A 16936-nucleotide genomic window follows, 5' to 3' on the forward strand; every position below is an offset into this window, starting at 1 on the left:
CCCTTTGATAATCACAGTGACAACAGCAGTAATGTAATCTGTCTACATGGTACATGTCATCACAAAAGGTGTGTCATCTAGGGAAATATAGGTCGGTGTTCCCCTCTACTCATCACAATGCCCCGTGTGGTATGTACCTCACATGACAACTACAGCAAGTGGAAAGGCCACAGACATACCTAACACAGAGTAATACTGCCCTCAAACACATGCCCTATGCAGACTGACTCACAAACCACAGCTAGAGTGTGTTGCATACCGCCCACCCAGAGGTTACCAATGCCGGACATACAGAGGTATGTCACACCCATAGCAGTCGGCCAACCACCATGACAACACCTCACAATCCCTCCGGGCTACATGACCTAGGGCCCTAATCCTTGTCACCTCACTAAACAGCACATTCTGGAGGTACAGGTTCCTATCCACAAATATGCCATACTCTGGACAAAACCACCCAGCATGAACAAACAAGGCTCCTCATTAGCAGATGTCATACATACCCCTGATAATTGTTTTGGAGATAGGTAATATGCCCTTGGAGTCACCTCTGTGTATCCGGTTGACAGGAGCAAGTGAAATCACATTACATGTGTGTCAAAGGCCAGGGTAGCATATGGCTAGGCTGCTCTAGGCCCTAGGGCCAATAGCGTATTACCTACCTATGACACAATGCACACACACATGTACTCAGTGCAATACCTTCTATGTGAGGTGGAATGAGTGTGACAGTGACTGTGTGCAAGGTTTGTAAAGGTGTGATAGCTTAGTGTGAGGTTGTGTCTGTCATGGTAGTTTGTGTCCTACGTGTGAGGCCGGAGAAAGATGTGTCAGTTATTGGGATGCAGACATAGTAGAATGGCATATGTTGTGACTTAGTTCCTTGTGTATGACTGTGGTGTCCCAATGTAGGCTGAAGCAATACATGTATGCTCAGTAAGTGGTACTGCTGGTAACTCCAACTCACATATGCACTGTTGTACTACCTGAAGCTGTAGGCCTAAACAGCACAGTATGGTGTATGTTCACTGTCCCTGGTAACACTGTCTTTTGTGTGTTTCCTGTAGTCTGCACAGATTACATACCACAGGCATAGGTATCTGTAAGTAGGGGCACACAGTACTATAAGGTACACAGGTAATGCTCATCTGTGTTGGCATACATCTGTGTGTTGTATGTATGTCTGATGTGTGTTTAATGATGCCTGTACCATGCCCGCAATGACATGTGTGTTACTGGGTATGTGTGTGTACCTAGCAACATGTATACTCTGTTACAGCAGTATGCCAGCTATATTAACAACCGTGCACATATGTTAGGTAGGGGTATGGCATCATAGACTAGGGTGGTTTACTGGTAATACTGTAAATGTACATGACATTCATTGCATTGGATGACATATTTCTTCATGCATTAGCTTGATATATACCCCTCGGGTGAGGTTGTGCATTGTATCCCAAACAGTGTGCCGACTACTGGTGTATACTGGTGTGTTATATGGAGTGTTGCAGGCACTGTCAGCCAGTTGTGGGCTGAGCACTGATATGTGGTATTGAATGTGTATATCCTCCGATAGACAGATGCTATATATGGCAGTTAAGTGATATCTGTACTTCATAATGTTAAGTGTGCCACATGACATGCTCACACATCATTTAATCGTCTTCCCGGGTTATGGCTCATCAACGTAATCCATCGTATTCAGCTGCAGAGGAGCAGGAAATTCTGAACTGCCTGGTGCAGCACTATAACCTGCTTTTTTCCAGGGACAACCAGCACCAGCATGACCATACTGCACTGTGGCAAGGCTTTGTTCGCCGGGTAAATGACATAGGCATGCATAACCAGACATATGACCAGGTACACCATCACTGCAGTGATTTAATTTGACATGTCCGGCAGCATGCGTCTGATATCCCTAGGCAACAGCTTGCCACAGGTGGTTGGGCGGCCATACATCCCCCTTCACCAGAGTGGAGGAGATGCTCCTAAGTGTGGTGGCTCCTGGCCTACAGCAGCAACAGCGTTACACATGTGTCATCATGGAGGCCGGGGCCACCCAGCAGGATGACATGGAGCGTGCAGGTAATACGCCCTAGCTGTAGACTACAGTTACCTGTATTGTTAGAATATGCATATGTGAGATGTGTACTGTGTGTTTAGCAGTTGTGCTGCCTAACATGTGCAATACTGATATTTTGAATATTATCCGTACACCTGTGACTGTTGACTGTTGTTCCACTGTCGTTTAGCACACTCACAGTAGCAATGCCACAGTTATGGCCACTGACAAACTGTGTCATATTCTTCTAGGTCCCTCTGGTGTGACAGCAGGGCAGACAATACATGCTGGTGAGTGTGTTAACACTTTAATATTGGTATATGAAATGTGCATGTCATAGATGAGGTGTAGGCCATGTACACGTAACACACCTACGCATAATGCATGCTGTGCATGTTTGCTGTGAGACATCAATCATCTCAGTAAAGTCAGTAGCTGCCTCAATCACATGCAATGCACAGTGCAGCAGACACAATTGTGGCAACACTGTACTGCACATTGGATATGCATAGTTGCTACCGCTGTACACAACAGAACACGTTTATCATACGCAGTACACGAAAACATGTTACATTTGGCATTATCACACACCTAATGTAAGGTCACACTTCAGTATCTCACATGTCATGCACACACACACATGATGTACTTCAGGGGTAGAGGCCTAACATGGGGCTGTGCAACACTCTGCAACACATAAGAAAGTCATGTTAGGCAATGCTCCCTATTGGGCACCTCACACACCCATGTACAAGGTGGCTGTGTAATTGTGAACGTAGCCACGGCACTGCAGTTCAGGTGCAGCATGCTAGGCGGTGGTCTTGCACACATTAGTAGCTGTGAGTGACCACAAGATGCATGTTGATGATGGCACAGGGTACTACACCCCATCCAGTTACAGTGACCACAGTACTACTCATAGCAGTCATTGCTTTGCTCCTCAGTGTTGTGTGTGTGCAAACATATGCATCTATACACAATATGCATAGCATGTTGTCTGTGTGCTTACATATGCCAGTATACACAATATGCACAGCAGTCACCATCCACACAAAGTGTCACATATATGTCCTGGAATACTAGTGGGTCTATAGGTCACTTGACACACATTGGGTATGTGTAGTGTTTAATGTTGCAGTCATGTAGCATGCCATGCCATGTCCAGCAACCACATATCTGCAATATGTCCCAAACTCACCATAACCACTGTACACTGGCCAAGTCGAGCATTGGGATCCCTTCACGTCAACATGCACTGCACATCCCGTGTGTGTACATTGCATGCATGTGCTACACCCATGCCCACTTTTATCTGCTATGGACACAGACACTGCACTTAGACATGGATATCTGTGTGTCACACAGATAACACATGCAGCCATGGCATGTATACTTGTGAGTGATGGTGCACAGGGCATTGCAGAGCTGGTAATACCTGCACAGCAGTGTTGTGTCCATGTACACATTGTGTTCCAGGGTGTAGCCAATCACTGAACAACTACGCAGTTGCATCAAAGCCATGTATACTGCCATTTAATAGGGGCATCTACACTTGCACTGCATGGTCTTGTGCAACACATATTCTGCATGCTGACACGTGTGTGGTGACTGTCTACCTTATGATACTGACACCCACCTTCACCCACTATACAGTATGTGTTGGATTGTTGGTATGTGTGTGTATGTGCTGTAGTGAGGTGTGTATTGTTGTTCATGTGTGCATGTGTGCATGTGTTCATGTGTGCATGTGTGCATGTGTGCATGTGTGTATGTGTCCATGTGTGCATGTGTGCATGTGTTCATGTGTTCATGTGTTCATGTGTGCATGTGTGCATGTGTTCATGTGTTCATGTTTTCATGTGTGCATGTACGCATGTGTTCATGTGTGCATGTGTGCATGTGTCCATGTGTCCATGTGTGCATGTGTTCATGTGTTCATGTGTGCATGTGTACATGTGTGCATGTGTTCATGTGTTCATGTGTTCATGTGTGCATGTGGGCATGTGTGCATGTGCAGACCGTAAAGTGTGCTTCCTGTCTTCCTCTCACAGGTGCTGATTTAGGGGTTGGAGAAAGCAGCAGGCAACCTGAAGTCACTGTCACAAATAGTGGTGATGATGGCACATGTATTTTGGCACAGGAAGATTTGACAGGGTCTGTCGTTGGTTCAGCGTTCAACCCCATCTATGCGCACACTCATACTGTCAATACATCCCTCACCACCAATGGCCATAGGCGAAGGACAGCATACAGTTGGCATTGACCAGGAGAGTGTGGTACCCATGGCACTTGCATCCCCTCACAGCAGCCATAGCCATAGACCCAGAATGGTACCACATAGGCGGAGGTCCAGGGGTTCTCAGGGGAGCACCACTGGTCGTATTGCCCCTGGCAGGCGTGCCCTCACAGGTCTTACGACGACCAGTATGTTCCAGGCTGTAATGCAGGCTCAGGCACGTATGGAACGGTACATCAGGCAGGGACTTAGGGCGCAGAGGGCACATTACACCGCTATCAATGACAGCATCTGTGACCTTGCCGGTGCCATCTGGACTTACACCGAAGTCATTGATAGACATTGGTGGGAGACATTAGATGCCCTCCACAACATGTCTTCCATGAGCCAGGACCATGTGGGATGGTTGCGACATCGACGGGGATGCATACCAGCAACAGCAACAGCTGGCAGTAGTCACGGAGGGCCCACAGTTCACAGCCGCTCCCGTAGTGGCAGTACCAGCCCCAGCAATGCTGGGGCTGGCCTGTCCATTGACCGTCCCAGTAGACCATGTGCACGTGGCTCTGGCCAGTCCCAGCAGGGACATGGGTCCAGTCATCATACCTCTGCCTCTGATGACAGTACCCAGTCAGGGTTGGTACCCGATACTGTCTGTAGCACCCCTGCCAGGCACAGGTACTGTGTCCATGGCTGGAGACAGTGATCTGTACAGCCTAGCAGGTACAGTCTGTGGCTGTCCCACAAACTACCATATATGGCAGCCACATGGTGGAACTATGTGCATGAAGACACACACACATTAACCAAACAACTAGGGCTCACACATACACACACGCATTATATCAACATTGGCCCATGCTGTTCTGTTGTCCCTCACACACACACACACACACACACACACACACACACACACACACACACACACACACACACACAGACACACACACACAGACATGTCGATTGGATGGGTCAATGTCAGGCTCTGGCAAACAACAAAATGCCCTGTGCATATGATGATACCTGTGTCACCTCCTGTCATCTGCATCATTGACGGAGGGACAGGCTAACATGGTGCTGATGCACAGGGTGACACTATAGCAGTGTAGCAATAATAGCAAGTTGTCAACAAGGAAGTGTAATGACACCCTTGTAGGTATATCTGAGCAGGCATTATGCATCAAAGCTCTGATTGTCAATGTAGCATTGTTTACACCACTGTTAGGTCTGAGTATGTATTGTCCAACCATGTGCAACTTGGCTGAAGTGTAATGTGTTGCCAGCAGGTGTTAGTGAGTGGACAGTACATGTGTGATGTGTGCAGTACAGATTAGCAAGTGTACATCTGTGAACATGGTGGGTGCACACTGTCTGGATGTACATGCATAGTGGACACATGGGACATGTGGCATACCCTGTTGTACACATTGTTAACATCTCATAGTATCTTTCAGTGGCCAGTATGCATTCTACTACAGTTATGTACTAACATGGGTAGACGTGTGTATGACATGGGTTGACACTATGCTGTGGGTGATACCGTTAATATCTGTCAATGATTTGTGGTCTGGTAGTATACACAACCTCAACAGCATGACTATAAGCAATCATTGGATGATGTCCTGACAAATGACACACAGTAGTAGGGAACCCAGTAACAATTGGATCCTCCGGTGCTACACTATAACACTAACCAGTGGTAATGACCGTCACCCATTCCTGTGACCATACCTGTTTGGCATATAGCCCCCTTAGGTACATGCAGACACACTAGGGATGTGTCCATCCAAATCTGGAAATGCATGGATTGGCCTACAATGCATTCCCTAGATGGGACGCATATCCTAGACAAGGGTATCATACAGACAGATACCTGTGGTCTGATACATGCTGTATAGCAGTAAGCCGATTATGGCATAGTCATCCTCATGTACTATACATACTATCCCATCAGTACCACACAGGTGGTAGCCCTCAACATGTATGTTGGGCACCAATGTATACATACAGCCTCATGTTATGTCATGTGTCCCTTGGTATCCACATATCCATAGGTATTGTGGTGTCCCAAGCTGTATCACATAAGACATTAGAGGCCTGAATGCATATCCACAAGGCAGTTGTACACCTATAAAGACTGTCCATTCTTGGCAGTCTTTGTTGTGTATGACCATGTCTGACATATACACCAGGCATATACTCTCACTCACACTACTCTTAAGTAACTGTAATGGGTGTGTGTGCCACAGATGACCTTGGCCACAGAACACGACAGTGGATGGCCTTGTCATATACATACATATGTGACCTACGATCTGAGAAGCAGCGGCACACCCTGTCAATGGAAACAAATGTATTCATGTAGTATGCAGGCTTCACACCTATGTACTGATTGAGGGGACATGTACACATATATATTTGCCAAGCAGATACCTGATGTGTGCAGTGCACTTACTGTTGTAATCATACTATGTCATACCATAGTAAAAGCAAAACCCACACCGCATTGACCAACAGTGACACACACACACACAGTCAGCATTTGCAGGTTTCAAACCCCTACCTAGCTATGTTATTATACTAGAGAGTGATGCATTAACACGGCACACTATCTGCTTTACTGGATGGTTTTCCTTCTCCGGCTGTATTTGTAGGATGGAGACATCATCAGTCTTTCCAAAGAGGAATGTACCTCTTTTAGGTGAGTTTTCCCAGTCTCCAAAAATGGAACACCTCTCAAAGGAAACTGCACACATACACTCACTGTTTACAGGATTCAAACCCCTACCTAACTATGTTATGATACTAGAAAGAGAGATGCATTAACATGGCACGCTATTTGCTTTACTGGCTGGTTTCCCTTCTCCGGCTGCATTTGTTGGATGGTGACATCATCAGTCTTTCCAAACAGGAATTTACCTCTTTTAGTGTGTTTTCACAGTCTCCAAAAAGGGCACGCCTTTCAAAGGCAATTACACACATACACACACCTCCCCCACTCACTGTCTGCAGGATTCAAACCCCTACCTAACTATGTTATGATACTACAGGGAGACGCATTAACACTGCGCTCTATTTGATTTACTGGCTGGTTTCCCTTCTCCGGCTGTATTTATAGGATGGTGACATCATCAGACTAGACATGGTGATGTGTGTACACTTTGTTTTATGCCATTCCAGGAATGGTCCGTGTGGGTCAGCAGGTGTCAACAGCTTGAACAAGACCTCAGAATCCTTACCTTGTGTGATCTATCTGTGGACACATTGACATTCCGTCATATGTCAACACATATTTATGCACAGCTTGTTGGTTTTGTGGATACTACATGTGTCTGGGATGTTGATAAAGGGCTATTCAAAGTCTATGTGACACATGTGTAGATGTGTTCATTGATTTATGTCCTGGGTGGCTGCCTTGCAAACAGTCTAGCATGTTTGGGAACCATGATCCCCACATGAACATACCACAGTTGGTAGGGTTGTGTGTATATCAGCTTCCAAAAGCTCTGTTTATGACTGCAACCATGATGGACTCCATGACCTTGCAGATCAGACTTCATAGGCGTACTGGACTTGACTTCCCATGGTGTTTTGTGAACAAACACTTGTGGGGAGTGCCATATGTAGCTGTGACACATTCAACAGTTCCACATCCTGTGTAGGGGGTGAGGCTCAGCTAACTGTTCAGGTGCATGATCTGTTTGTTCTGCAGTTTATGCATGACACATATTGGAAATCAATGTATTCCACTTGCTGCCATGCTTTAGGCGGTGGGGGTAGCTGCTCATCCATTCTACATGTGATATCTCCTGGTATGATGATATGGAGTATTGTCAGTGGGAGATGGGTATGTACATATGGGTCTGTCTGTCATGATGTTGGCATTATAACTCAGGTACAGTTGGCCCTGACTCAGGACATATATGGGTGTACATTGCTATTTATGACATAGCTGAAGGAGGTGTCATGATTCAGTCTGGACTCCTTCAAAGCTACTTTTTACAAAACACCAACGAACATGAGCACTAATCCCTGTTATACTCTTTTATACGCTTAATGCCCTACTGATCCTTTGTGATCAGGCTACAGAGTATGTCATGATAATATCCTGGCATGTCCAGGGGTTGGTTTTGTGTGTACTCTTCACTCCAGCTGGTGGATATTGTGATATTGACACAATGTCACATCTGCCTCATGTACACAGACAACCCTCTCCTCCTCCCGACAAACTCAAATATATGTTTGAGATGCACCTATATAGACATACAGAGTGCTGAACTCTCTCGACCCATGACTGGCACAGTCTATCAGGTGGTGAAGGTAACCACACACACCACATATCAGTCTCACATATCCTCTAGCAACAGCACTCAAACCACATTATCACACATAGACATACTTGGATGCTGTAAATGTACTCTACCTAAGCAGAAGAGACCTCCAAAGCAGACACACACACACACCTGCTACCCCAATACAATACCCACATATCACATAGTTCACAATGCCAGTGTGCCACACAGTCACTGCCCTTCGGGCTAAACAACACACCTAATACACTTGTAATAGGCGACACTTATTGTCAGACACACTGATGTACCACTCACAAGCCCTAACAAAGGAATAGTCACTTTGGACTGTCTGTTGGGTGCCAGGATCTGCCGCATAACACAGGCAGTCAGGTCACTCCAAAGCAAGTACAGGACTGGCACCATCATTGTCCATGCTGGTGTGTATAACCTCAGATGTTACTCCCTGGACCACATGACATGATACATGGAGGAACACTCTGATCATGTAGCCCAGGCCAGTATGACCCTGACCTTGTCTAGCATCTTACACCCACCAATTATGATGTCACAGTATACGGACACACATATCAGATTTAACAGTTGCCTAACAAATTTGTTTAATTCATAGCGGATACAGTGTCTGTCAGCCTATGGTGACATGTTCAACATGCCACGTAGCTTCACGATGGACAGCTTGCACCTGTCATCCTTGGACTTTGGAATGCTGGCTAAGGCTCTTGCTACCACCATAGTGCCTTTTTTAAGCAGGGCTCAGAAGACAAACCTACCTCCATAGACATTACAGGTTAAATGAAACTAAGGGTAATGCTGCTCGACAACAGTTGTGTTATCCTCATATTGCGGCTACTCAGGAATCTCCTTCGTATGGAGGATAGCGATATCTGTGCACTGACAGACACCTGGTTCAGGCTCACTTATGCTCACCAGCACAACCAGGTTACGTTTCATACCATGCTGTCTGACAACAAGACTTGGAACAGACAACACAACTAGGGGGACTATCCATATACATCACAGATACACACACCTCTGGGTTAGTAGCACTGCACAAAGCATCACAAACCATACATATACAACTACCATTGTGCAATACTGCCTTTCAGTTTGTTGCTTGCTACAGAATACACTCCCAAAGTCAGGAACCACACTCGGCTTTCGTGGGAACTATGGATAATATGAAGGTCTACACAAACACCATTATATTGTGTGACTTCATATACACAAATATTGACTGGGGATACTACTCAAGCCCAGACACCCTCATCCAACAGTCGCTACAATTTGTAGACTCAAATGCTATGGCACAACCAGTCAGCACAGCCACAAGGGGGAATACATATTGGACCTGATCATCACCAACATGGGGACTCTATGTTCCACACCAGCGATATACCCCTCATTGGTAAGGTCAGAACATACATGTATCTCACTGGACATACATATTCCCTCCACACACCCATCCTATGTAATCTTGGTGAACTTCTCATTAGCCAACGTCTCACTTCACCGAAGCAAGGCGGTATCCTTCAGAGACCCTGAGACAGTGGCAAATATGGCTCACACTGCTGCATCCTTTACATACAAATTCTATGGACACCTAGTGGACTGCATGGATTGTGCTATCCCAAATAACAACAGGACTGACTACCCCAATAGCAGGGGACCGGTCTGGTAGACCCCAGCCATTAATAAGCTGTACAACATCAGGAGGAAGCTACTACATGATAGAGCACAATCCCAGACTGGGAAGGCTTCTGTGATCTGCACAAGTAGACAGCTACAATCACTCATGAACTTTTCTAAGGGCCGCTTCTACCAGCCAATTGCAACAGAATGTAGGACTATCACATGGCCTTCTTCAGTTATGTCAGGAACCTGGGTGGACACTCAGTGATATGCTGTGAGTTACTGCATACTGACTAAACCTACCCTGAACCCACTGGTATTGCCAACATCCTGGCAAACAGGTTCAGTGCAGATGTCTCCCACCCACCCCCCCTAAGGAGCAACTATCCATCCCAACAGAGTATAACCTCCCTGACATCACACAGTAACAGGTGAGTGCTACACTCCCCAAAGCATGCATCACAGTATCAATGTGACCAGACAGTGTCCCAGCCTACATCTTAAATGAGCATCATGACAGACGCAACCATCACATTACATCACTGTTCAATATCGGAGTTGCCACAGCATATGTACCCAAGGAATGGCGTACAGTGACAGTGGTCCCACTCCACAGAGTTGGTGCCAAAATGGACCACAGACAATATTGCCCTATAAGCCTAAGTAGCCTGTTCTGCAAAGCTATGCAGCGTATTGTCATGGGACTCATACACATAGACATCGGGAACCTACAAACACTGTGTCCTACACATTTCAGTGTTGTTGTGGGCAGATCTTGCCTCTTGAACCTGTTTGTATTCTTTAAATGGCTAACAGGTCCATCGATATAGGGACGGCTGTCCACACAGCCTACCTGAACCTCGCAAAACCCTTCAACACAATAACCCACTGGGCCATTATGCATAGGCTCACCAGCGTCGATATGGACACATATCTCACACGATGGATTTATACCTGGATCAGGGATAGCACCCACATGGTCAGAATTGCAAGTGCCATGTCTGACTATACACCAGTTACATGTGGCATCCCACACGGCTTGGACCTTGGACCTCTCCTGTTCAGTATATATTTGTCTGATGTACAGGCTACCACAGGGGGAATATGGCTGAACATGTTTGCACTTGACTGCAAACTGGGTGCCATGATCAACTCTCCAGCTGCCACTTGCATACTCAAACAGGGTCTCACAGAGATGGATGACTGGTGCCTGAGCCATGGCCTACAGCTAAATGCCATTAGTTGCATAGTCATCCCCTTTGGGAATAACAACATGCCCACACATTACCACATAGGTAGTACTCCATTACATATGGTAGGTGTTGTTAGGGGTTTGGGGACATGACTTGTTCGTACTGTCGCCTTTGACATTCACGTTGCCAAAGTGGTTGGACACACCTTCTATGTGGGCCACCTTATCCCATATGGTTTCACATCTAGATTGAGTGAGGTCATTGTGCCCCTATACTCATCACATCCATGCTTGGTTACAATGCCACATTCAGGGTGTACCTTACTTGACACCTGCAGCAACTGTACTGGCCATGGAAGTTCCTCACCAAGCAGATCTAGGGACTCACACAGATGCCCTGCATGGTTCAGATGCAGTAACTCCAGCTCTACTCAGTCACTTACCATCTACTCAGATATGATGTGTACCTGTTGTTTACAGATATACCCAACTCAGAATTACTGGACATGCTCCACCTCAGGATATCTGACTCCCTTGGAGCTACACACTCCAGGGACGTATACCTCAGCACAGATGTTAATATGACATTGTGGAGGGACAGATTCTTATCCCAAAGGATCCACTCATTCCAGAATGTAATCCCAGTTTCATATAGGCAGAGCCACCCACTGACTACCTACAGGAGACAACTTGATGATTGTATGGGTGATCATATGTTTACCTCTGAGTTATCTTCTATGTCCCTGCTAGACAGAGGCACACTAGCCTAAATGTACATGGGCTATCTTGTGTGACCTACTATTCACACACACAGTGTAGTAATCTGACAGGGTTGCGAATGCCAAACACACTCTGACTAGGCTTGTACATGCCCTAGGGCAGATAGCCTAGTATCGACCTCTGAACCTATGCTAATGTTCAAGATGCACAATGTTTATTGCTGATACTGTTTTCAGGTATTTATCATCTTTGCTTTGCCAGTTTCTATGAACAACTTCAGTATCTGCAGAACATATTTGATTATGACAGGGTTCCACTATATTATAGATGTGTCTGTTGTCATATAACTGTGTGCACAGGGCAGATTACTGTATAGTGACAGGTTCCTGGGTTAACACATGCAACTGCCAGATATGCGTGGCCCATTTCTGTACTCAGACATGGTCTAAGTGTGTGAGCATGCCCAGTTCTGTCATTCCGTATTTTGTTGCCTGACATTTGACTCATTTATTCAAGTGTGTGAGCATGCCCAGTATGACCTTTCAGTATGTTGCTATCTGAGGTCCACTACATTTGTTGATGTGTGTGAACATGACCGATATTAACATTTATACTGTGTGTGTTGGAAGTCAGGTTCTGTTCTCACTGCAGGACTCACCTTTGTGTCATAACTCAACAAGGATTATGCTGTGCCTGCAGGGTTTCCATGAAATACTTTGCATAGACTTATCAACATTCCTTTATACAGGCTGACCACTGCAATACTGTCATGGTTTAGTGGTTCAGTACTTTGGCTATAGTGCACAGTATCCTGGGTTCGAGGCCCTTCACTGCTTTATATTTTCATACTGAGCAGACCAGACTGCTTAAGGGCCAGTTAAGCAAATATGAGCATGTTGGCTTTTGTTCAGCTATGCCCTACGTAGACCAGGCTTGTCCGACATTGCTCAATATTCACCAACATTGCTGGACGTTGCCCAATATTACTGAACATTGCCCACAGTTGTGCTAGTTGGTGTGTGCGATTTTGTTTGCATATACTACATGGTGGTAAATGCTGTTTAGCACTGCTTTATATTGCTTAACACATGGCAATCATGCCTTAGGTGGTGCTGCAGGGCTGCCTATGTCGGATGCACATACTACACTCCCTGTACATGTTTGAAAGCAGGTAGTGTCAACTTAGGCATCCCTTTTACTACATGTGCAAGTCGGAGAGAGGTATCATTTCCAGAGTTCCTACTGAGCCAGTGTATGTGCTATGCGTAGTCTCTTTGCCAAGGCCAAAGCATACTGGTCATGCCTCCTTCTGCCTACTGGGGCAGGCTCAGGTTGTTCCTCCTCCAAGTCACGCTCTGCCTGTGATGGCCTTGCCAATGGTGGGGTACTGTTTGGCCCAGGCCTTTGCTGGTCCTGTTGCAGCTGTTTTCGCAGGATCATATTATGTAGCATAGCACATACCATGACAATTTGGGTATATATAGTTGGTGAGTACTGCAAGGCTCCACCAGATGTGTTCTGGCACCGGAACCATGACTTGAGCAGCCCAAACACATGCTCTATTACATTACATGTTTGTGCGTGTGCCTCATTATGGCATTCCTGTTCAGGTGTGTGTACGTTTCTGATGGGTGTCATCAGCCACGGCTCCAGTGCATAGCCAGCATCCCCCACTAGGTGACCATGTGGGATGCCCCCATTGGCAAATGTCTGGGACAGCTGTGTCAGATGCCAGATATGGGAATCATGGTAGCTTCCAGGGCAGCCTGCACACACATTCAGTATTATGCCCTGGGCATCACACATGACCTGGCAGTTGATGGAGGGAAAGCCCTTGCGGTTGAAGTAGACCCTACCCTGCTCACTGGCTGGTGCTTTGATGCATATGTACGTGCAGTCTATTGCACCCACTACCTCAGGGTATTCCACTAGTTGCTGGAAGAGACGCATATTGCTGGCCAATACCTCACGGGAATTGGGGAAATATACATGATCACCGACATGTGCTGACATGGCATCCAGGAACTGGTGTAGTACCTTGGATGCTTATGCCTGTGATATCCCCATCATATCACCAGTTGGTCTCTGGAAGTTACCTGTTGCTAATATTCTTAGGCCAACACATACCTTGGTTTCCACTGGGATGGGTTCCCCTCTGTTGGTTCTGTGTGTGAGGCATGGCCTGCACAGCTCAACAATTTGCTGCAGGAGGTCTCTGTCCACTTTATAGTGCTCCACTATCTCCAGCTCATGTAGCCCCTGGTAGGTTACCCTGGGCCTGTACACTCTTCTCCGTCTCCTCACTGTGGGTTGTCCAGCAGCATTTCCATTGTCACCAATCTCAGCATGTTGCATATGTCGCCTTATAACAGCAATAGCAGCCCCTAACATTTCTTTGTGTCTCAGTAAAGCTTTTTCAGTTTTCACTTCTATTAGCTTACTGCAGTGTCTGTTGTGAGAAACATAATGGACTGTTGTTTGCAAAGTTTTAAGTGCTAGGCTGGGCTGGGCTAGTGTACTGCCTGTGTAATTGCCTTATTCTGATTGTTTTCACCTGCTAGCTCTGCTAGTACTCCCTGGTAGCTTCCTACTATTTGTTGTGCTTCCTTTTTCCTTTCTGTTTCCTCGGGGGGGGTGCCGTGCACACAAGCGCAAACATGCACACAGCAGCTAACACATGCGCACACATGCTTACACGGACTAAAACTTGCTAATTTGGGTTAAAATGCACAGGCACCAGCACAAACAGCCTTATACATACTTACTCCGGCTTAAACGCGCGCACTCACGCTTACACACACGCACTCTGTTTTACTCAGGTTTAGGCGCACGCACACGCGTGCATACCCACTCAGCAAGAAACTTTGGTGTTATCCACGGCATACACCTTCCATTTCTTGCCTTTCCCTAGCCTACCTGTTGACACACCTCTTCCCATGATGTGTGAATGACAGCTGACACATGCCACTCTGCTCCAATGAGCTTCACTTCTTTCATACATACCCCCCTCATGATGTCACCTATCTTCTACTCTGTTACTCCCCATATCCTACTCCTACACTCCACTGACTCTGCTCATTTGCTATGTAAACTTGCAATTCACTATCCTAATGCTCATTTACATAGGATTGCCTGCTAATGCTTGATTACATGTCTTAGACTGAGCTTCCCCCCTTAGCAACCTCTACTCGGTGGCCATATTGTCTTCAGCCTGCCATTCCCTTGCATTGTACATTAACAATTTCAATAAAATCCACATTTGTGGGTTTTAATTTTTAGTATTCTGGGTTTTAGAGCGCACCCCATTTGTGCGGCGCTGTGCTACGCTTAAACATCGGAAATCGTCGAAAAAAAATTATTATTATTTTCATATTGCATCAGGAAACATTTCACATGGCCGTATATTTGGCCATTGGCATGCTTCCTGCACTGGATGCAACCTTTATTTGGAGCTGAGGTTAGGCTCCAGTGTCCAAATCAAAGTAAAAAAGCAGTCTTCAGTCTTCAATAAAGGTAAAAAAGCAGACTTGAATCGAAGAATAAAAGTATAAGAAGTCTTCTTTATTGTCACACAAGCGCTTTCACATATTGCTTCCTCACCTGAGGAAGCAATATGTGAAAGTGCTTGTGTGACAATAAAGAAGACTTCTTATACTTTTATTCTTCGATTCAAGTCTGCCTTTTCTACCTTTATTGAAGACTGAAGACTGCTTTTTTACTTTGATTTGGACACTGGAGCCTAACCTCAGCATTTTTTCTGGATTTTTGTTTGCCTTCACTGTGTTTGCAGAGGTATTCTGGTTGCTATTGGGCATTTTCTGCATAGTACTCTTTATTTGGAGCTGTCACGGCTCCATTTTGCTATTTGCAGAATGGTACTCAGTTGTCAACTGAGTACATTTCTGCAAATAACACTGCTCTTACTCGGACAGGTTCGGGTTTCCTGAATCGCAAATCAACCTCATTTGCATGCCTTTCACCTGCAATTGAGGTAATTTGCATATCCCAGCCCTGTTCTTGTAAGAGCCATTTTAGGAGCTCTCTTACACGCCCCTACAGGCTGTTCCTGGATCGCTCGTCGGACATGATGGCTGCATGGAGTCTTACTCTACTCTAAGCCTCCATGCAAGCCTTCGTGAATCCGGCCCATACTCTTTTTGTGCAAATTAGTTCTTTTCTGATTTTTTTTAATAATGTCATCTCTATATGTTAACAGAACTGGAATTCTTAACCCTTCAGGTATTATATACCATGCCTTCTTTGTTTTGTAATTTATTTCACATGCTATTACATTCATAACTAATGCAAACAGTATACAGCTCTTTGGACATCCCTGTCTTACGCCACTCTTCATATGTACCTCTTGGTTTAACCAGCCACTTATAAGTTATTTTATTTTATTATAACTATATGCTGACTTAAGTAATGTCCTATCCTTCTCATTTATATTATATCCTTTCATTATTACCCCTAAGATTTGATGTCCAATTGTGTCAAATGCCTTATTAAGGTCTCCTATAGTGATTTTCATTTCTTCTTTTCTGTTCATAATATCATCCACAATTTCTCTATCATTAATAATACTTGATAACCTTTCCCCTTTATACTACATATGTTATCTTCCTTAATATTTTCCATTTTAGTTTGAAATCTCTTTTGTATTATTTTCATAAAAATCTTATAATCATTATTATTCAGTACTATTGTTCTCCACTTTTTAAAGTGTCTTCTATCTTCTTTCTTCCATATGAATTTAAGTATTCCACGACATAATTCTTTATACATAC

Source organism: Protopterus annectens, chromosome 1.part1, assembly GCF_019279795.1.
Source record: "Protopterus annectens isolate FY-2018-M chromosome 1.part1, PAN1.0, whole genome shotgun sequence".
Taxonomy (NCBI): Eukaryota; Metazoa; Chordata; order Ceratodontiformes; family Protopteridae; genus Protopterus; species Protopterus annectens.